The sequence below is a fragment of the Manacus candei genome, unplaced genomic scaffold (assembly GCF_025592945.1).
Source record: "Manacus candei isolate 608988 ecotype Guabito, Panama unplaced genomic scaffold, ASM2559294v1 h1tg000014l, whole genome shotgun sequence".
Taxonomy (NCBI): Eukaryota; Metazoa; Chordata; class Aves; order Passeriformes; family Pipridae; genus Manacus; species Manacus candei.
In genome coordinates this window covers 72250070-72274100 of record NW_026138062.1, presented here as the reverse complement: position 1 = coordinate 72274100, position 24031 = coordinate 72250070, and the positions used below count along the sequence as shown (strand labels likewise).

General features: G+C 39.4%; 1 protein-coding gene across 1 annotated transcript in view; it reads right to left on the bottom strand.

Annotated features, from left to right (window-relative positions):
* Positions 1–24031, bottom strand: part of ROBO2 (roundabout guidance receptor 2) — a 941272-nt gene that overhangs the window by 26271 nt on the left and 890970 nt on the right. The gene's annotated exons all lie outside the window — the stretch shown is intronic.

Genomic DNA, 24031 nt, shown 5'->3' with positions numbered 1-24031 from the left:
TATTTCCCTTTGCTCAGGGGTGAGGCTGTAGTGGTTGAAGAAGATGCACTGCTGGGGTACATCTACCTTAATTAACTACTTAGCTCAGTTATTGTGACCATGTAGTAAGATGGATGAACGTTATACATCACCTCACCACCATCAATTGTTCACCCCATTAGAGCAGAGCAGAAGAATATAGACAAATGATTTATTCATCAAAAAAGAACAGGTTCAGCTGACCTGAAAAATAGTCGCAAAACTGGGTCAAATCCATCAAAAGGTTTCTGCTGGATTTCAGTCTCTCTCTCTCTCACACACACACACACACACATAAATTGCCTGTGAAAACCAGAAGGCCTGGGACTCACCTTTTATTAGTATTGTGCTTTGGACAATCATGGAGGAAATAGGAGGAACCAAAGTTTTTTTCCTCTTCTGCTTGGACCCATATCTGCTGATCCTGGCAGGCCCAAGCCATCAGGCTTCATGACCTTTCACAATAGCCCCTGTTACAGCTGTCCTACAGGTTCTGGGGTAATAACAAATTTCCTGGGGCCCAGAAGAATGAAAATAATTCTCTCAGCAATGACAAGTGACCCCAGTGATGGAGTTGCTGAAATGTCAGTGCCCCAAGCGTGGACTAAATGAACTTGGGTCTCCCATTTCTCAACCACCTCAGCTCCAGGCTGACAAAACTTCCTACAGCTTTGTCACAGCACCTATATCCATCTCTTTACCTCTGCTGGTTAGCATTAGTCAAAGATTTCCCAAATAGGACCTAAATATTTGCTCTGAGTCAACAGAAAGGGTTTGATTGATCCAGAAGATGTTAAGGGAGAAAGATGAAAAGATTCCCACTGGTGACAAAAATCCAACATTTCTCTCTTCAAAATGTTCACATCTCAGGTCAGCAGGAAAAAACATGTACATCCTCAGTGCTTTCCTGTCCCTTACTGACCTGTTCTAGTGAGCAAGAGGGCAGGTGATCCCTTACAGAACATCACTGAGAACACTTCCCATGCACCCTTATTCCCTTGAACGACAGGTAGATTGGATTCTGATTCAAACTAATTTGTTCACTGGTAATGAGCTGTGATATCGTCACCTAAATATAGAAAAAGGTATTCAGTGAAGATTTTAATAAATGCAGGAGTGGAAAAGAATGCCTTTTACCTAGCCATAGTCCTTTTGAAAAGCTAGAAGTCTAATAATGGAAGTTGTTTCTTCTAATGCTTCTAATGAGATGATATTAATAGCTTTCAATCAAATTAATTGCCTGATGCTGAATATCTACTAACTCGGATCCCACACTCAATTTATTCAGGTTTTTTTCAGTAAGACACCTGGTTTAGTGACGTTTTAAGGACTGTGCTCCTGAAATAAGGCTAGAAAATCCTATTTAGATTGTCATCACTAAAAAGCAGCAAATTCTCAGATATTTTTCATGGGACAAGAGAGCACTTTAGTTATTTTGACAAAGTATTAAAAATCTACACAATGCTGTCCTATTGGAAGATCACAGATTCTGCCAGTAATTTCCCAAAAGTATGGAAATCGTTCTCTGTGCTGTAAAAATAACTGTAATTGTTCACTGTCTTCCTTTTCACTGTCTATGAACTTTTTTTGCAAAATGTTTGTATGCTCTACAGTATCATTTGGAAATAGTCACAAATTTGGGCAATTCTGACTGTATAGGCTATAAAGAGACTGGAAGTGACACATGAGAAGAAGTTGTGTTGATGGTGACACATTGATGATAAAAAATGAAAAAAATAAAGTTAAATGAATCTTTATTCATGGCTCATCTTTTTTCCTTCATCTGTGTCCCAAATCAGCAGTTTTTCCCAAATCCACGTATCACTAAATGGCAGTATTTGCAGTATACATGGGGTTCACAGAATTATGAACATGGCAAAAATATTACCAGGTATTTATATGTTTTTCTTAGTAAGAATGAACATAAGCAGGTAGCCTACTCTTTGTGAACTTTACATCTTTAAACTGGCACATCATTCTGTCTCTTGTAGTTCTCCAGCTTAATATCCTGGCAAAATAACTGATTTCTTTTCTTCATCTATCAGAAGTTTCCCCTATAATACTTTCTAACACTTTTTATTTGCACCTTCTCCCTTTCATTTCAATGTTGGTAACTAATTTAACAAGAATCATAGATCAAGTAATTTTTATGTGCTTTTACTCAGAAGTTTTACATCAGCATCAGCAATAGGAAATGTTCTGCCAAAATTTCACTGATTTATGATATGTTTAAGAGACAACAAGGAGAAAAAAAAGGAGTACAACTGTAGTAGCAATGTTAACTCTTATACAGTTACCTAAGACAGTTTCAATTTGATCAGCTTGGTTTGCCCCCCTTGTTATTCACCAGTTCCTATTCCTTCTACTCTCCAGATATTTCAGCATATGTCCTTCATGATCCCTGTTTTACAGAAGAAAAACAAATGAACAAGCAAAACCCTACCAAACACCTAGACAGTTTTCAATGCAGATTGAAAAATTGAGGAAATTTCTAATTCCCCAGTAAATCTGGGAAAACTATACTCAGCAAAACTTGGCATTTGTGGTGAATAATGGCTTCTTTGATCAAAATGAAAAGGTGATAAGAAGAAAAAAAAAACCTTAGAACTTTATATTGTTTCTACTCAAGAGACTCCAGAGAAGTCCAGAATGTATGAGTATGAAAACAATGGTATTCATTTTTGCATAAACCCTTCATATTTATAATCTCAAGATACCTTTTTATTCTTCATAATCATTATAGCTTTAATTTTGTAATTCAAATTTGACATAATTTAGCTGGTGTTGAGGGGAGAAAATTCCTCAGCAACTCTTCTTCCCTAATTTTTAGCTTACAACGAGACTTTTCCCTGGTTGAAGAGACTTTATATTGGAACAAAACCAAGCTTTGCACATTCTTCAAGGCATTTACACTGTCACCTAAACTGTGGCAACTGCATTCTGTTCTTACTCTCCCTGTGTATCAACAGACCCTGTCGTGCAATATTGTAAAAGTTTGCATTTCCATATATATAGGCCCCGATTCTGCACTCAGATCCATTTGGACAAAAGCCCTTTGTCTATGGAGAATACTCATGATTTCGAAGTATGGCCATCTGTTCTGAGATTTTAAAACTAAGGCTGCATGACAATAGCAGTTTTTTCTCACAATAGAAATTATATACAATGCTTATTGAGCATTGTACGTTGCTACTGTGGAAGTTGTGGCTGAGTTGTGTCTTTATTTTGTATGAAAAAGTGTGGGGTAAGAGACTTCTTACACTGTCAGTGTTGAGAACAGATGTTGCAGGTAGCTGAAGAATGAAAATGCTCTACACTAAGAAACCACTCATGAAACCTGGTTGCGTAGTAGTTGCCTGTCCAGCAGAAGCAGACATAGATGTCAAAAGGTTTACTTTATTTCTTGTCTAAACAATTATCATTATTTCCTTCCTCTCTCCCATGTACATACCCATGTGCCGTGTTTCTGGGTTGGGTTTTTTTGGACAGCTGCATGGTGAATTAACACAGACCTAGTGTATGAACATCATGCCACTCTAGTGTTGCATAATCTCCTTCTCCCAGGTGGTATTAATAGTCATTAGTCAGTTGTATTGAATAACAAAAGAAAATCCATAAAGGATTAATCACATAAATTAAGTTTGGGCTTGATTTCTGAGTAAATCATAATCTATACTGAAAATGTTTCATCCAGAGATAATTGGCTTTTTTTTTTTTTTTTTTTTTCCAAATTAGGTGTGGAAATGAATGGCCATGAACAATAAGAATATTCTCTAGCTTCATCACCAAATGGTTCTTTCCTGGCCAAGATGAAGTCCTTTATCAGTCCAGTTCTCTGAAGTTCGAGTTTGCATCTGTCTGCACGCTGTGCATTGAACTACAAGGAAAAAGGAAGCTGGCACATGTAAATGTATTTGTCATTACCCTCCCAAGAGCACTTTGACTTTATTTTGTAGTTGTGCTAAATAAGCAAGGGCTGCAAGAGGAACATAGCCTATTGCTCAACAGAAAAGTATGCCCAATATTGCATCCATAAGCACCTCTTTTTTCATAGTCGAACAAAAAAAGGATGTAATCAACATTTGTAGAAGATACTATTATTGCCAGAGATTCAGACTTACTGTAAGCAAAAGAATGAGTTTTTTGCTCCACATTACTTTCAACTGACTGAGCAGGGGAGTCTCTTGATTCAGCACATGCAGAGAGAAATAATTTTGAAGCATAACATGGGAGTTTTCAGAAATAATCTAAGTCGCAGAGGCAAAGGTAGGAAGAATTATTCTATTTCATTTTTAAGTGCTGCCATTTAGCAGAAAAGACCTTAACAAATTATTTCTAAAATGATGAAATAATTAATGAACTATTTTTTCAAATTTCAAAACTTATGTTCAAAAAACAGGCACTGATTCACAAGGGTACATAAGTAAATTCAATTTTTATCACCAGATGTAGTCCATTCTAACCAACAAAGCACTTTAGCATAAGGTTGATTTTAGAGCTTTGCTCAACTCAGTTAAAATCAATAGAACATATCTCATCTATGAGGATTTTAGGGAGGGAAGATGGACTTGAGCATGCACTTGAATGGCCTCACTGAATCAGGCTGTAGACAATTTGATCTGCACAGGCAGGCCTCAGTAGCATGAAATCTCACTGATATCTATGAGGTTTTCTATGAATAGACTTCCATTTAGTAGGTGGACAAAAACCTGCCATTTTATGCAGTTTTTAGATAACAAAGAAAAAGAAACAACAAAGCATAACAGACATAAAACCTGGATGTTTTATGCAGCTACATAAGTACTTTTAAATACTGCGTATGAATACAAGCAGTGTTACATCCAGTGGCAGAAATGTGTCTATTGAGGCCATCCACCAATAGAACTTAAGGAAAGTCAGATGATGAATTGCAAGCAGCTGCATCTTTACTGCACAGTCAGGATTTTATAATAAGCCTGTAGATTTCTATGCATAATTTTCTTACTCAGCTAAAAAAGAAGGTCCTTCTTCGGAAAACCTCAAGAATATGTACAAAAGACTAGGTCCCATGGGGAATTAAAGGAGATCTGGGCATCTAAAGTATCAATTAGATGCCTGATTTATATCCTCAAAAACTACACCTAGCCCTAATAATGCACAACCACACAACCCAAACCTTCCAAGAGAATAATCTCCCACGTCCCTTAATATGGAACAGCAGTTTGCCACCTTGACCATTTGCCCTGGTGGTGCTGGATGGTACAGGATATGTACAGGTGCTTAAACATAAATTCTGTAAATATAAAATCTGACAGATGTCAGAGCAGCTCCAACAAAAGGTAATGGGAGTGTGAAACCTCAGCCTAGGCTGGCTGGCCCCCAGAGTGCTAATTAGGGTACTCTCCGGTGAGATTTGGGTTCAAATCTTCTCAGATAAAGGATGCTGCAGAGCATCCTGAGTGTCCTTTTCAGCCAGAGACCATACAAAAAGAGCACCCATTCCAGTGTTTCCCAATATAGTCCTAATTCCTCACTGGTTTTAAAAAGGAGAGACTTTCACCCAGGATCTGGGGATATTTCAGGGTATGTAGGGGAAGAAAAGGCTGTGCATTAATTATGTCCTATCCAAGAGTAGTATTTCCTATTAACTTCTGTAGATGACTGATTCACTGTCCCGCATTTTTTACAGCACCCAAAACTCCCCCCGAACAATATATGGATCCTATGACCTGCTTTGATATTCTGAAGACTTCCATATTTAATTATGATAACACTCTAATTCTCTTTCAGTAGTTGAATTTTCCCCCCAGTATGTCTAAATTGTTCATTTGGCCATATTTCAGGCAAACTAAATATGTCCAGAGGGTCATCAGAGTACCACAGCGTTTCAGACTGTTTAAACATTTTAAAATGTACATTACAAAATAATTGTTCAGGGCCATATTAACACTAAAATTATTATGGAGAGAGATAGAGCTTTTATTTTCTATGTGGCATTTATGTGAAAATGTCAATTGTCAGAGAGAAAATAAAAAGCAGATAGATTTGACAAGTGGAACATATTATGATACTCACTATCCCAGGCGCTCTTTCGTCAGGTCGATTTGTGCAGCTCCAAGTAAAGCACAAATGTTTTCTGTCCACGCTGTTGCTCCATGATGAAGCCTACAGTCCTCATTCCTGGATGAGGATCTGATGGACAGATCCTGGTTGCATGTCAGGAAAAAACCTGAAAGTGCCCTTCACGCCCAGTTTTGTTTCAGAAGGAAACATTTATTTGTTCCAGTAGCTAACATTGCCCATTTATCAGAAAGCAAAGATCCAACCTGATCTTTCTTCTGGGCATACTACACCACTGAGGATCCTTTCATCACTCAGTTACTAACTCCATCTAGGTTTATTTGCACATGTAGCTGTGCACTCTCACCAAAACAGGGACTAGTTACAAAAAACTATATTGTCCTGTAGCTGTAGGGGAAACTTGCTATACAAGCAGCATCCAGAGCAGTCCATTAGTCATTGAGGTATATCTGCTGCTCAATTAAGGGTACAATGGGAATAGCTTGTTCCAGGAGGTTTCTGTGGTGTTACAACTACTCTGTGTGTTGGCGACAAAGTTTTCTTGCTGCTAATCCTAAATGCTATAAGTCTATTTTTAAAATATTGACTAAGAAATTGTTAAGTGTTTTTCAATTGCGCCTTGCTCAGGTTGTAAAGGTGCTACCTCTGGTTTTGGACTCAAATTCTTTGGTTGGTAAAATAAAGAAGACATGCAAGTATGTCAGAGGTAGATAGAAAAACTCATTACAGAGTTAACTGTTAAACAGTCACAGAAACCTAACAGCACTTGAGCTCCTCTTTATAAAAGTGCCTCTGAACAGAAGGTCTGTCATTCCGTTTACCACCCCCTGTGAAAACACCTTTGGGTGCCAGGAAGAACAGTGCTCTCTTTAGTTACTGCCACAGCCACCTCTCTCTCCCAGTGACTGAAATCACCGTGTCTTCTTCCAGAAGGGAAGGCCAGCACTGCCACTGGCAGAGTAGCTCTTCACACGTGCCCAGCCTGGAGGGATGCCTCCCCCAGGCAGCCAAGCAGGTCTGCTCCGTGGCTGTGATGCTGAAGAAGATGCCCAAAGAAACACACCAGACTGCCAAGCAACAGAGCTTGAAAATTAATAATAGGTTTTGCATGGGGAACATCCTTTCAGTGGTTATTGAGGTCTGAGTTTAAATCAAGAAATAACTCAATCGTTTGAACTTTTTTTCCTCAGAGCCATTTGTGGATATGAATAACACCAATCCCACCTGACTCCTGCCACAGCACTGCATTTTAACCACGTGAACTCAGTTAAATATCATGTACCTGATGTGATAGGCACACCAGTTGTCACCAGCTTCATATTTGAGTGCCCTCCTCCAGCACACAGCAGCATGAGGAACCTACAGTGCAGCCACTACACAGGAACGTACGGTGTACGCTGAAGTGTGGATTTGGTTTGACTCTTACATAGCCATTCACTGCACTTCCATTAATCAAGCTGTATGAGGGGAAATTCCAGTTGCCAGGAAGTCAAAAAAAGTTATATCAGATGCAAAAGACCAGAAGAAATATGTTGCATATTTTCAGACTTTTAAGGTAGTTGGATATTCTCATTTTTTTCACTTTCATGTCACTCCTTATCTTTGCAGTCACACTAAAGAAGAGTATTTTGTTGACAAAATGGTTTCAGAGACTGTGCTAATAGCCTAAGCTCTTCTCTCCTTCTTTTCCAGGTGGTTGCTTTGGTTTCATGTGGCTCAATGTGCTGCTGTTGTATTTGCCTTGCAGAGCAGCTTCAAATCCTTAATGCTTTCAGTGTGTTAGTCAAGTCTCTCATTGTTTCCCAATACACATAGATACATTGCCAGGGAAATGGAAATTTAAACAAGTCACAGGATTTCTGAAAAATAGATGAAATAAAAGTCACTTGCTGAAGTAAATCACACCCTGGCATCTTAATGTCTTGCAGTAATGAGAAAATTCAAAGTTATTTCTACTGACAATTGATCATACTACTGCAGTCTTCATGAGAAACACTAGATAAAATGGCAAAATGTCATGTCCATCTGTTGAGAAAATACCTCCAAGGCAAATATAGCAGAAGATACCCTAAATCAATTGACTGGAGCTTTTAATGAGATAAACTCAAGTCAGATTTGATGCTAAAATTAGATTGTTTATGCTACTTGGACTTCTGAAAACATTTAACTTAAAACCAAAATCATCCAGTCTATTTCTCTCCTTTCCTTGCAAACAGATTTGTTCTGCTTGGTTATGCCAACATGAAAGAAAACTGGTACAGAAGGCAGCCACAAACAAAAGAAAAACTTCACACTCCACGGTGTTCTCACTGCTGAAAACAAAACAAAGGTGTCATGAATAAAGAAAGGAACCTGCAGCTGAGTTGTTTTCTGCATATACTTTTAAAATCTTTAAATAAGATTTTCAGACTCATGCTGTTTTTGCCTAAAGTGCAGCAACTGAAGATGAGCAACACAAAAGGAGGTAAAACTGACCCACTCTGGGGTTCCACTGATTCCTACCCCTGAAGAAAAACGAGCACAGACACATAACGCCTGTCTGACATCAGACAAGCTGCTTTTTCACTTGTGACAGGATCAAGTGGCATCTGACGCCCCCTGCACTGGCAGGAGTAGATTTGATCATAGGAACAGGTTAAGTGCACAGGGTGAGGGTACACAGATTGTTCAGGTCCACACTTCAAGCTCATGTCGCGTAACCTACATCACGTGTGGGTAACTTTATTTAGTGTTTACATCAGTTTAAGGATAGGATAGGATAGGATAGGATAGGATAGGATAGGATAGGATAGGATAGGATAGGATAGGATAGGATACAAAAGTAGATAGGCAAAAGGCTAGGCAGAGATACTTAAAAACTCTTTCACCTGCAGCTGATAATTTTGTGGAAATCAATGTCCATAAATATCTGAAGGGAGGGTGTCAAGAAGATGGATCCAGGCTCTGCTTGGAGGTGCTGAGCAATAGGACAAGAGGTAATGAGCAGAAACTGATGCACAAGAAGTTCCTCAACATGAGGAAGAATTTCTTTACTGTGCAGGTGACCAAGCACTGGAACAGATTGCCCAGAGAGGGTGTGGAGTCTCCCTCACTGGAGATATTCAAGAATCCTCTGGTCACAGTCCCGTGCAATGTGCTCTGGGGTGACCCTGCTTGAGCAAGGAAGTGAGATCTGGTGACCCACTGTGGTCCCTTCCAACCTTACCCGTTCTGTGATTCTGGTGAATATTGTACTTACTCTTGTGGGGTAGGAGAGAAGAAGTCAAAACCATGTGGGTCAGACAGTGTGTCACATGTAGATCTCTGGTGGGAGTAACTGCACCTCAGCTTCATCCACTTCTATGGCTATTGCAAGTAGCCAAATTTAGTTTCTGCTCCTTCTAGCAGCTCTCATTCTTGCATTTCCATTGCAGTGCTACAACGGGGACAGAGAAACCTAACAAAAGGTTTCATGGGGGGTTAAATGCATAGCTGACATTTATTATTGTTATCATATTTTCTTATGGTAGTCACCAGTCAGGGCCTGGGGCCACTGTGACATGATCTGAATAGGCATAAAGAAAAAGTTGGCCAGGGACCTTCTGTTGAAAATGCAGTTTTGATTAAGAGTGTTTAATACTTAAATCTTATTTAGAGGCAGGAGAATTAGGTTTAAACCAGAAAGCCTTGAACATGCTCAAGCAAAGTTAGAAACAGAGAGTTCCCAGTGCAAAATTGAAATCTCCTCACGTGATATGAATGTTAGACAAGACAGCAGAGCAAGAAAGTACACATTTGTAATCAGTTGGAAAAAAAAATATTTTCATGAAAAAGATTAGATAAAGACTAAACCTGAAGACCTGTAATGATTTATTTTATCTGTAGGACTCTTCATGCAAAATCTTAAACCCCTTGATTTAGTAAATCATATTGAATCATACCAAATTGAAATGTTTCAGTGTTTTCCTAAATTTTTTTAACACTCACTGCATATATATGTGCATTTCTTCATAATCTATGATCTCACTCTTACTGAGATTACAGGAAAATGAAGCTCCAATCTTGTGCTTTGTGGCACAAAGTACAGAGTGTTAAATACAAAAATGTCTGTACCATAAGAAATTTATCATTATTATGACTTCACCAAGAGAAAAAACATTATGATGGGAAAATATTTTATTTAGAGCTGCCCTGAAACAGTTAAATTTGCATCACAGTTATGCTTTTGGAGCAAAAAGAAGCCAGGCTGCTCCTATGGGCCTCAGTGCATCGTAAATGCTCAGTAGGGTCATTTGGTCGTGCTTGGATGGTGAGGCCATGAGGAAGGCCATCCTATTGTTTTCATCTCCACTCTAGCCAGCATGCCTGCCCTTCTGATTACAGACCTTACAGTAATTATTGCCACAAAAATAGAATATGGTTTTTCAGGTCCTGATCCACTGGAGCAATTTTCCCTCTTGCAGATCTTCCCACTGAAACCATCAGACCTAATCTCGTGACTGAAAGACACACTAAGAAATAGAGGCAACTGAATTCTTTGTATCTGGTATTTTAGAAGACACTCAGAACACTGCAAGATCACTGCTAAAATAATGTTTACAAGGGAATTATTGCATGTAGCAGGGATTAACAAAACCAGTGAAGGAAATAAACATACAGAAGAGAAGATAAAAATAAGTGCCTCCTAAGACACAAGTAGAACTACAAAAAAGCAGATGACAGTGCCTTGAACTTGCTTCCTTGCTAATCATGTGCATTTTAAGTGGTATAATTGGCTGGCTGCAAATCAGAAAAGAGTGGATGGTGGTTGCCAAGGTTTGTTGTTTTAATGGAAAAACACTGTAAAGAGATTTCAAAGGGTGGTTTGCTGTACAGTCTCCTTTTGTACAGAGTTGCTTTGTGAACATCTTGCAAAAGATAGCAATACATTTCATCTTTGAATCAGAACACTAGGAGAAATGCCAGGCTAGCCCAAACTGATTTGGTTACCTACAGCACTTCCAGCAGATGTCTTAACAGTGTAGATGCTGCTAAGATGCATATAAAGAACAGAATGTGAGTAGAATGCATTTTAGTGAACAGTGAAAATAGCCCATTTCATAAAACTACATAAAAAGAACTGTTCAAAGGACATTGCTAGGATTGCTAACTGTAACACTAGAGTAGCAGCCTTTCCCTTTAAATTGAGTTCAGTGTCCTCTTCCAAGCATCTCCAGAGCATCATTTGCTTTGTCCCCCCGCTCTGCTTGGTGGCTTCCAAAACCTGGAGCTGATTCCAGCCTTCATTACCTAACCCCAATCTCTGTAAGTCCTGTTTTTCTGATGCTTCTCCCACTCTTTGCCTTCCTCCTCCCACCTCTCTTTCCACTCATAGACATCAGCCCCCATTTTCCTTCTTCTGCCCTGGCTCCCCCAGTGGTTCCCTCTTTCGGAAAATTCAGCACTCTGTATGTCTTCAGAAACTCCTTTAGCTTGTTTACCCTGGTAGCAGCTGAGGTAACCAACACACCCCATCCCCATCAGCTCAGGAAGAGCCAGTGAGTGAGACTGGTCCTTCTGTCCCTGCCAGCCCTTGTGGCAGGCAGCATCTAACTAGGTACAGCCTTTATCATGTTATCTTGAGGGACCTAAGAGAAGATCAGATGTGTCTGATGTGGGTAGTATTTCCAAATTTTTTAGAAGACATATGCTGACAAACCTCTCAAGAGAAAATCTGGACTTTTTTGAGCAGGCTGAAGAAAGCAGCATTGATGACAAAACGTCACCCTCACTATCCCATGCACAACAGCACTCGCACTGTTGAAGGCAGAGGTGACCAGATTTTATTTTTTGCAGTGGAAAGCAATCATTTTTTTCCTGTGCCCTCTTTTCTTGAAATAGCATAACACTTCTGCTATACTCCCCATCTTCCATCATCACTTGCATCGTGCTATGAACTCACAGCATGGGTTACTATCACCTGTACTGCAGGATCAAGTGTTTTAGCTGGCAAAGCAGCTGTCACTCTGGCCCATAGGAAAGGCATATGTGAGCAGCAGAGAATAACTGTGAGGACCCAGGTGCAATTAAATTCAGCTGTACTTATTCCTCACCTCCAAAGGACTGTGGTGCTTCTTTCGACGGAACTCCAGCGAAGGGCTGTGAGGAAAACCTGCACTGGGAAAGATGCTCTCCCTCCCCATTGCTCTTATGATGCCTTTGGTACCTCTCAGGGGTAAGGGAGGCTGCTGTAGGTCTCCTGGTGAGGGAGCAGGACTGGCTCTCTAGATGTCTCCCTCTCAGTTACTTGACGCGTTGTTGAAATTTCCCTAAGGAATCCAAGAAAAAATAAGTTGAAATGAAGTGCTATAAATGTGTAACAGCATCGAGATTTATCAGGTAAAGACTGATGCTGGGCATTTTGTATAGCCAAGGGGTTTTCTTCCTAAAGGATTTCAAAGGTCTTCCGTGAACAAAAGCAGTAGCAAAGTGCTGAAAAGGTTACATGTGTCTAAAATGTTGGCTTAGGGAACTTTGCTATAGGAGTTACTCCTGGTTCCCACTAAGATTCTAAATATACTATTCTTTGTGTCTGAATTTTACATATGTTCTTGTTAAAAAAAAAGGTCATGCTGTGAGTTTGTTGCATTTTTACATTTCTGGATATAGTGGATTCCAGAGATGTAAATTTTCCTTTCAACATACTACCACTATGACAATTTTTTGCCTGAAGAAACAACATCTATGGCTGTTTCGAGCTGATAGTTACAGATCAGTGCTGTTTGAACATCATTTGATCTACTGAGATGGCTCTAAGTGAACAGAGTTGATGGTTTTGTGGAGTTCTAGTTGTCTGCTCCAGCTGAAAGCTAGTTGTCTGCTTCACTGGAGATATAAGCTGAAACAGCTGATCAAGACTGAGATCTTATTTGAATAGTTAAACACTGGCTTCATCTGAGCATTAACTAATTTGCATGGCAAAATTCCAATTTACCACCTATCACTTAAATGACAGCTTGTGAAACAGTAGTTCAGTATTCTTCACTTGCAGTGTTAGATTTCTATTCAAATCAGGAGAGGAAACATATGTGGAGTGTGTGCGTTGGGGCAGTCATTGTAAAACACACACAGAATGCATACTTAACACCAAAAGCATTAGATATGGAATACAGAATATAAACACGGACATTATTCTGTTCCACACAAAAAAAAAAAAACCAAAACCCAAAAATAAAACAACAAATCCACAACAAACAACTGTTTGAATTTAACAGAAATAATAAACAATATGTTAAAATCTTCTTTTAATCTAATCCATAGGATCAGAGGCATGTGGAAAGTCTAAATTTGTTTCCTTGAGCATTATAGCAGCACTTCACTGACTTGATCCTTAGAAACTACAAATGTGCCACACACACAAAAAAAAAAAGGAAAAAAAAAGAAAAAAAAAAGAAAAAATGCAAAAAGATTGGTGCTTGTTCTTTGATTCGGGGTAGCTAAAGCACCCAGTTATAGAAGTAGCTATTAGAGGTAATCCAAAATCTGCTGTTATGCATTGCCACGCCAATATCACCCAGGTGTACAGGGCCCAGACACTGGATGAGATCTCCTATTTGAAAACATTATCTGTTTGGGGAGTATCTGAATCCATTACAAAGCCAACATGATTTCAGTCTGTAAATTGATGGCTTAAAATAGGAGCAATTTTGGGAAGCGGGAGTAACGGTGACTGAAGAAGCACTGTTGCATTCAGACTATTACTGCAGAGCTGCTGGATGCCCCCTCTGAGGCCCACTCACAGCCAGGAGGGTCAGCACAAGTTTAGAAAAAAGATGCATTTTGTATTGGAGGTTTTAATTTTATTTTATTTTATTTATTTTTTTTTTTACTGTGTGATAATCTAAATATATTGCTACTCTGTTCCATATCAAGGTTAAACAATATAAACAAAATTCCCTCTGAAACAAGCACACATTCTCACCACTGTCCCAAGTGCCTCTGCTGCCTCGTACGTCCCATGCCTCCCACAAAGCACCTCAGTGTTGGGCTGTGAAGGTGTTCTTGGTACGGGATTCTCACTGTATTTCAGACATGCGAGCTCAAGAAGAAACCTGCAGAGAATAATGGTGTTTCAGCACTGTGGGGACACCATGAGAAGCCAAGCAGAGCAGTCAGCAGGCTCCACAGAGCAGCGCAGACACAACTGTTCCACATCGCTTGGCCCCGAGGACAGGGAATGGCTGGTCCTGGATGCAGTTCCCAGTGCTGATGTGCCAAATTCAGATCCCCAGTAGAAGCCTTGGACACACTTTTACACCAAGGTAGCATGTCCCCTCTTTTTTATACAAGTCACAAGCATGAGCCTCCTCAGGGCTTTTTTTCTTATGTAGAAATAGATGCAGCTTTTCCCCAAACCAGATCCTAAGCATTAAAGCAAAACCTCTCTGGTTGGTCTTGTAGGTGATTCTTCAGCACAAGCAGAAGCTCAGAATCCTGCAGGAGGTAGAAACAAAACCACTTTTTTTTTTTTTTTTGGAAAGCCAAACAAGTATGAAAACTCTGTTGATGATTTCCACATGAGAAACCAGGAGAGCTCCTGCTCTGAGAAGAACCACAGGTTTTTGCCAACACACCCTGTGTGGCAGCCTCACTGAGTACTGCTGTGCTTGTGGGGGTCCTTCCCCCCAAGACTCTCTCCTGGCCTGAGCACAGCGACCCAGGAGTTCTTGCCCCAGGATCATGGGTTAGCCAGGCAAGGATAAAACAGCTCCTCTTGCCTTACAGTCCTCAGAGATGATGGAGTGAACTCCTCTTGCTGCTGCTTCTAGTCCAGTCTGGCCCAATGGCCACAGAATCATTGAATGGTTTGGGTTGGAAGGGGCCTTAAAGACCCTGTCGTGGGGAGGATAAACCAGGTTGCTCAGAGCCCTATCCATCCTGTCCTCGAACCCTTCCACGAGTGGGGCATCCACAGCCTTGCTGGACAACCTCCTCCCGTGATTCACAGTAAAGAATTCCTTTCTACTATGTAATATTTCATACACAAAATGCTGAATTTGGCACTGTATTTATTTTGATGTGTGAACGCTCCTCACCCCATTCACACAGGTAGATCATTATGAGGAACTGTGCAAGTGTCTTGTGCTTGAACTGCTGCAGTAGGAAAATTCTACCCTGTGTGCGTGCTGGAATGTGTCTGATTCCAGTAAGACATATATTAAAAAAAATTAAAAACACGTGTGAGAAGAAACGGTTCTTAAAGTCTGTGGTCACATTTCAGCCTTTCCATTCTTCTGAGATGCATTTGGAGAGGAAATTAAGAAACCAAAACCAAATACACACAGATGAGGGAAAAATGGGCTTAGATGTAAACACATGACCCCCAAAGAGCAGATGGAAAAAACCTACCATCCCTGTATTTGCCTCTGAATTTAACCATCACTTATGATTAAACAGGTAATCACAAAACCACACAAAAAATGTGCCCTGTTGAGAAGCTCTTAATGCATCTGGAAGACACTTGTGTTCTGTAGGCTGTTTGCTTACAAAGAGAAACTGCTGGCTCTCCTGCCTTTTCCCAGAGGAGATGGGCATTTTGCCAGTGTTTCATTTTCAAGTGCCATTGTTCACCTAGGGCTTTAGCAAAAAAAATCTTTTGCTTATTTATTACTAATCCTAGCCTAAGTAATGATCTTTTTGAATCCTTTTACGTTTTAAAACAAATTTATCAGACAATGACACCAAACATAATGTTCTCCAAAACCTCTGGCATTTATTTTTTTCATTTAATAGGTAATTCTATAATTTGCACATCCATGGGCTGCTTTATTGGTTCATGAAACCTGCTTCTATGAGCTTTACTTTGTCAAAATATAAATCTTGCTTGGGTTGTGAGGGCTCTTTTCAACATGTTTTTGTTAGTTATAGTCTTGACAACAGAGTAACAGAGAGGAACGGTTTTTATTGCATAATTTATCTATGAGTCTTTACAAAATGCTGCTGTACTCATATATTAGAATGCATATTTTTAATAAGTAATAAATTATTTTTAGTAATATAATCTTCCTTTATCTTCACAGTTGGGTATAAATTCATACTGTAACCCTGACCAAAACCAGTTTGAGAGGCCCAGTGTTACCTGATCCCTCCATTTTGATTACTGCTCTATTATTGGTAAGTGATGCTGTGAATATCAGCTGGCTGCTTCTGTAACTTTGCTGGCCCTCTATACAGTGCTGTCAGTCTGTAATCTACACTGTGAAACAATTTACCTGTCATTTCACTTGTTTAGTGTCAATAGAAAACACTTGCCAAGCAATTTGCAATACACACTTATGAAAAGATTTTTGGACTTTTTGTAAGGCTTGGAATAAGTCAATTGATGTAACAACAAATACTAACAACAAATCCATCTATTCTTCAACTTCAGCTAGTGCAGCCTCCTAGTAAACAAATAATCAAAAAATTCTATTACCTACTTATATAAAAAGTTTTAGCAGATTATTTAAATACTTCATGGAAATGGAGATTTCCTTGTGAAATCTCCACGTTCCTAGTTAGCAGTGCCAGAAGACAAGAGTACCCCAGAGACTATCAATGCAATTTTGTGGTTCCAGTCTACACAGAAACCATAATCTCATGCTGGAAAAGGGAAAATGAGAACACAGCAACTCTACTCCATGATTTATTTTGTTTATCTTTGTACCAAGGAGACTTACCTTTCAGCATCCAAGCAGTGAACATCAAAAGATGAAATATTTCCATAACTTAGAGAAATCGGCACAAACCCTACAGAATCTGTAAGGGGAGGCAGTGGGAGTGAAAAATACAGATCTGGCACATGGGACAAAGAGAATGAGATTCAGCTTTCTTGTTTCCAACAGCCCGACAGCCTCTTAGATCCCTCCAAAGCCAGGGCCTTCTTGCCCTCCTCCAGGTTTATCCTGGATGCCTCTCTGCAGTGTGAGGGAAAGAAAAAGCTGCTTGGAGCTATTTCGACCTTATCCAGCCTTACAGGCAGAGGTAAAAGACACCAGAGAAGCTGATGGGGACTTGCAGAAGCCACTCTTTTTTCAGGAAAACCACAGTGACTCTCCAAATCCTCAGCAAGGAGTAGGATTAAAACTGAACTTGGCATTTCCTGTCTCAGCATCAGGAGCTCAGAGTGTCTTCCTCCTCCCCAGGAGAAGTGAATGAGCAATCAGCATATAGGAACCTCATACAATTGACCTAAAGCCCTGTAGGTTGCCCATAACACCTCCTCTACCTGTGTGGCCCTGCTGGTGGTCGTGGTACTGCCAAGAGACCTGAGTGTCCAATGGTCACTAGGTAAAATAAAAACTATGCCCCCAAAAGGGGTTAATTTGCCTGCTGATTTTCAAAAAATGTCAGAAGACGAGAACAGTACTTTCAGCTGCACTTGAAATCACCTGGATTAAAATATGATTCTAATCTATTCTCCTTTACAGTTAAACCAGTAGACTAAACCATACTGGTAAGGTATATTATCTTCGCAAAAATTCACTTCCTTTTCAATTACATTTCATTTCCACTTCATCTTTCTCTTATATTTATTCCACAAACAAGCCACTGTGTTATTAATGACTCAGAGTTCCCCAAATCCATATGTTATGGATTTTATGTCAAAGAGGACTCATAATACTTTAATGAGGAAAAAGAACACTATTTTACTATACTCACATCTTACACTACCCAGCCAATGGGCCTGAAAGCCGTTTTAAATATTTCTGTAACAGCACCATGGAAACTACAAAAAAGAAATAGGCATTACCAGCTTGCTCTGCTCCTCACCCCTCAAAAAGATTGATGGTTTCCTGTTTACCTTTTTTTAAGAGCTAATATGTTTGTAGCAAATTGTTAATTCCTTTCTGATGGTTATGCCTCTATATATACGTGTAAGAAAATCCCTTAACATTTTGTAACAAGCAGAAATCGGGTAGATGATAAAACAGGGCTATCAGTCACATTAGCAGCCAAGTGAATTTGATTCTCCTCATTTTTCTGAAGACATCTAGTTTCTATGAGCATGCTCAAAGGTTTAGCTATTCACATATTAGAATGACATATTTAAAGTAGTGAATTCCACATTAGCAATGCAGATGGAGGAACAAATGATCTTGGAAAATTAGGTGGCGGAAAGACTGGTGTTGGAGAGTAGTATGAGAGTTGGAAATCCTAGACAAAGCAGAGAAAAAGGTTATTAGAGAGGAGTCAGAATGGGAAAAGTAAAAAAGATAAACTTAGAAAAAGAGGGAAAAGCTGCGATAGAAATGAAGACTGTAAGTCGGAATAAGAATCTGGGGAAAAGGTAAAGTGAAAAGACAAAGATAAGCAGAAAATAGAAACATTAAAATGTTCAGACAGAAGCATTTCAATGACACTAATTAATAAGAAATATGTTATTATGTACAAAGTTGATGCTGTTTTTTCACAGAATAACTTACTGGGCCTGTTGCCCCCCAGCTCCCAGTTGTGCCAATCCCTTGTTGGTAGATTAAGAGACCAAAGTGCCTACTTGTACCATTCAGGTTAAACTCCGTTATACACACAGAAACACATGCATAGAAAAGTGCTTCAATTTCTGCTTATGAGGTAAGAAATTTGTATAAATAAAAGAGTAAGACCAGAGAGGTGGAGAGGAGGGATAAGGGAAAAATGTCTGTGAAAAAAAAGGAGACATTCAAGAGACATCAATCTTGAAATTAGAAGCTCATTAATTCTCAGCTTATTTTCAGTCTCTGTGAAGATTTACCATATGTGACAGATACTCAGCTTTGGAGTCTGATTAGAACAGTTTCCCAACTACAAGCATCCTAAATTACCACCCAAAAGCCTCATCATTTTCAGCAAAGTTTGATGAACTGGTTACCCTTTAACAGCCGTGCTCGGTGCACTAAATTGCAGCTGGACTGCTATTTTTCTCGTATCACTGCTGACAGATGAGCCTGATTATCATCCTAGATCCACCTTGCTCATGCTCATTTGGACAACAAAGACAGCAACTGAACTGAAAGAAAATTCAGGGAAAAGTAATTGAAGACAAATTAAAAATTTCAATAGATTTTCCTGGAAATTTGCCCACAAAGCATATTGTTTACATATCCACCTCCATACAGAAGTTTGAAAGCATATCCCAGGATGCCTGCTGTTAATGTTTTAGCCCTGCCCTGGCCAGGTTTCTCACAAAGCTCCTGGATGCTCTAGGCCAAGATCAATTTGTCAGTGCCAGGTTGTATGATGATTTATGACCATAGCTGAGTGAGGATGCTGGCCATGTTCTGCCTCTCTCTAACCAGCTGTGTTGAACTCAAGTCATTCCAAATCCCTAACTGGCTACGTGGATGAATGCTTGGAGAGACTGAAGTTGTGTATTGAATTTCCAGGTACAACTTTTGCAGCTGAAGGGAAAATTTTGAAGAGAAAATATTAAAAAGCTGTTAAAAGCTGCATTGCACCATAGTAAATATAACATATCACAGAGGGAGCTAGGCTTGTCTAGGAGAGGCGAAAATTCTCAAAGTCAGAATTTTATTTGGCCAGTTTTTTTCACATCACACTTGTTATCAAAGGAAGAAACCTCTGAACACATACCCAATACACCTGTAAAAGTGGCAAAAAAAGTGGCTAAAAAGGCTATTTTAACAGGTACATAAGTGTACCTGTAAATTATTCTGATCTAGGTGAACATTAGGCTCTGATTTTCCTTATCCGAACAGCATAGAAATCATGTACAGTCTGCAGAAGGGGATCAAAGAACAAAATCATATCTTTAGCAAAAAAAAAAATATGAAGGAAAACCAAGGGTAAGAAGATTAAGAACTTTAAAGGTCATAATAAAATAAAGATACATTATAAATGCTAGAGTCCAGATGGTAGAGTATAAGAAATTTAAGAACAGTGGTGTTAAAAATGAATTACATTAATAAGGAAGGTTCGAGTGGCTTACATGAGCAGCATGGGATAGACATTGCACTCTGACTAAACTCCACCACTTATTGTTTGGGACTGCTCTAGGTAAGGTGCTGCTTAATGTGCATGAAAAGATAAAGATCAGATCCCGTCTGGAAGTGAATTAATGCCTGGATCAAGCTGTTTCCCTGAAGGAAAACTTGATTTATTTTTCTGAATAAGAAATTCCTTTATGGAGAGACATGAAAATTGACAAAAGTTCTATAAAGAGAAACAGGAAATACAGCTTCTTTTAGCAGCATTGGCCAGTTGTTTTTGTTGTTGGTTTCTTTTTCCAGTACAGCTATCCAGGAGCTTTATTAGCAGGATTATGCTGATAATTGGCTACACCTCAAGTAAGATGAACCTGACACTATTGCAGGGGAGTAGAAGAAAAAAAAAAAAAGAGGAACAGAGACAAACCCCCCCCCCCCATTATTAACATTTTCTTGATATCACAGAATCCACTAGCAGGTCAGAGTTGTAATAATTTCATTTCAGAATAATAAAATCAATGTTTAAGAATGATGAAACAACAGCTACCATGGCTGCTTCAGGTGTTATGATACCATTATAGCACAGCAGCCTCATTATCCATTGTAGCTGTTCTTCGCATGTCTCGACCACCTGTGACAAGTGTCTCTGAAATCTGTGCAGAGACAAAACCTCAAATTAAATCTGACAAACACAGAAAGTGTCTTGAGCTAACTTGTTCTCCCTTTGCAGCTGCTCATTATGGAGTGACCTACTCTTTTTCGTGTCCTACAAGACTCACATCCCTGTAGATTGTGTTTATTGGAAGTTGATAGTTACAAGTGCTGACATTTGCCAGGTTTTATATACCACGGCATTAAAATCAGAAGAATGTGAGAAAACCATTGTAAATAACATGAGAGAACCTTCCTAAACCTGTACGCTGTATGAATGCAGAGGAAAATTTAGTTACCCTATTTTCAGAGGCTCTTTGTGTGCTCAATTCTCATTGTATGAGAGCTATTAGAAGTGCAAGCACATAACTGCAGATATAATGTCAAAGTCATCCACATTATAACAAGGTTTCAGATGTTCCATAATGAAGACTTCATCAGAGAGCGAAAATTATTGGCTCCCCCGTTGACGACTTTTAGAAAAATCGTAAATGTATAAAGTTTGCCAGCTGGATTCATCTTCCTGTGCGTAGTCATTTATGAAGCTTTGAAATTTTAACCATTGGCAACAATGCCATATCTGAAAAAACTCCAAGAATATCTGTTCGATGACAAACAATGGTCTGCTAAATAGAGACATGCTGTCCTGACAGCTCCGCTTCAGCTTTACGGTTATGATATGTGCCAGCAAAAGCAGAGGAGACATTTTGTAGCGTCATAAAACTGCTTCCAAAAATGAGCACCCTGCAGCTATTAGAAACTGCATGAGAATCACCAAATGTCAGCCTCACGCTCAACAACATTCAGTTTAATAAACAGATTTCAGAAAGCGAACAACATAAGATGCTTCAAAACACCCTTAAGACTACAATGAAAATATTGAGTGCTAGAGAAAAAAAAACCAGCTATTCACCATATAAAGAAAAACAATGGAGAATTTTGTGTCTCCTTTTTGTTTCCTGGGACCAATTAAGAGCATTCTGTCATTATTATTGTCAGCACTAGGAACAGTTTACGAACGATAATCAATCCACTGACACATCCTAATATTGATAGTCAGAGGCCTGCACTGAAAACAGTCCCACATTGTTCTGGCAGCTAACATCAGGTTTGTTTCTCAAATTTTCTTTTCTGAGAAAATATTTAAATTTATCCAAATCTAAAGAAAAAAAAAGGCCTGTGGGCGAAAGGAGTATTTCTGTGTACCAGAAACATAATGTGCGAAGAACTGTTTGGAAAAACAAAGAATTTTTTTTTTGTCCTGAAAACTGTTGTTGAATTACTGCATGTCCTCATATTCTCTCCTCACTTTGCTTTGTTTCTGCTTGCCTTCCACTCCCATGGTTGCTCCAGCTCTGAGTGTGACTGGTGAGGCAAGAGGTGCCAGGCAGGTACAAAGACCCCTGTGCCAAACCAAACATTTCCTGGCTTACGCCACACAGAAACCAAAATCAAGGAAACCCCAAGTATTCACTAAAGGATGCTGAGTTTACCTGGCTTCTGCTAACTTTTTTTTTTCCCCAAGAGTGCTGCTACTGCTATAAAGGCATGTAAGATTTACTTGTCCCACAAAAGTCCATCTATTGGTCCGAGCAAGAATTTCTGATTAGAGCAACTCAGTTTCAAAGTGAAATTTCTTCACCCAGACAACTTATCAGGAATATTACAAAATGCTGTAATTCTATGAACCAATTAATTAAAGAAAAAGTAGTTGTACAAGTACTAAAAGGTTTTACCCTCAGATAGATTACAAGGCTGCTTACCAGATCTCAGAGGTCCAGTACTTTTACTGTTAGTTTCCAATTATCTAATTGACATTAGTTTCTATGAAAATCATGCCTCCTAAATCCCTCAATGAAATCAAAAGTGCAACACATCGGCAATTGAAAGTTGAAATTGGTATATGTTCTCTTTCATGGGCCTGGAGGAGACTGCAAAGAATATGAAAATATGGAACGGATTGTTCTTTGAATATTCTTAGCTAGTGATAAGTGCTTGTGAAAACACTTGGGATTTGGGTAACCCCCAAAAGATCAAAAAGAACATATGGACTGTGATAAAAGGAAATTCAAAGCCCCATGTTTGGAAATATGTTTTTATGTACTCTGAAGCTCACATAGAGAAAATCAGAATGTGTTTGCATGTCCCAGGGCTGTAAGGTACACAGAACGGAAAGGCAATCCTCTGATGGGCAGAACTCTTCTAAAACACTACAAAGATTGCCCTGGGAACTAATATTTCATCTTGATTAAAGAAAAGACTAAAATTTGACCACAAATTTCACCAGACCCGAGATTTTGTTTGCAGGTTGTCACAGCTTTGGATGTCTTAAGGTGCACTTCTGTGCTGCCATGAATACCTGAGCACTGACGCAGGGAACCACGTGTGGCACAGCAGACACAGGGTGCGACACACGGCCCAAATCTTTCTGCAACTGTGATCATTCCCCCCCCCCCGAGTTTCTCACGCTCTGCACACAGGGCTGAACCACTCAAATCAAGACTCATCAATGGCTCTCCCTCAGTTACAAATGCTCTAAAGGCACCCAATGACCTAGTTTAAACTTAAAACTCGTATTCCGCATAGATCAAATATAAAGTGAACTTTTATAAATCCCTAAGTGTGACATGTCTAAGACAGCTTTCTGGGCAAAGAAGGACAGAAATAGAAAAGCCTCATTATATGCCTAACAACAAGGTAGAAATATGTAGATGAAGCTTATGCCTGATGGGAAAAGAGAAGGAAAAAGGGGGTGGGGAGGCTGAAGCTAAGTTTGAAGCCTGTGACACCAGAATAAACACAAAAGATTTATTTATCAGTATCTGCAAATCACTGGGAGATTTGGGGGACTGGGGAAGGAACGGGAGAGAAAGGTTTATTTTAAATACAAACTGGATTGGGTGCCTGTCATTTTAAGATTGGGAGCAGGGGAGACAGGTCTGCAGTAGCTTGGGAGAAGAAAGTGTTTCAGGCAATTGGTGATTAATTGTACTGCGCTATGCCACATCTCTTTCTATTAAACCTCAGATAGCCAAATCTGTTTCCTAATTGTTTTTGTGTTTCTCAGTTTTCTTTTGTCTTGCATAGGAGTAGGCAATTTCTATGCCATCAATATCTCATTAAGGGGCCCGGGATCTGAAATGCCTCGTTTTGTTTTTAATTTTGTTTTCCAGGCTTTTTGCTCCATTTTATGACATGGCATTTTTTGTTTGCTTGTTGCGGTCCATTTATTCTCTGGCATTCCCTTTCCCTGGGTTATAGCTTTATTTGTTTCTCTGCCTGTTGGCACTCGAGGTGTATGTAAATTATTGTTGCATGCTTCACCATCACTACCTATTGCTCTTCATTTCCCCAAATGACATTCTCATCTGAATGCTGGT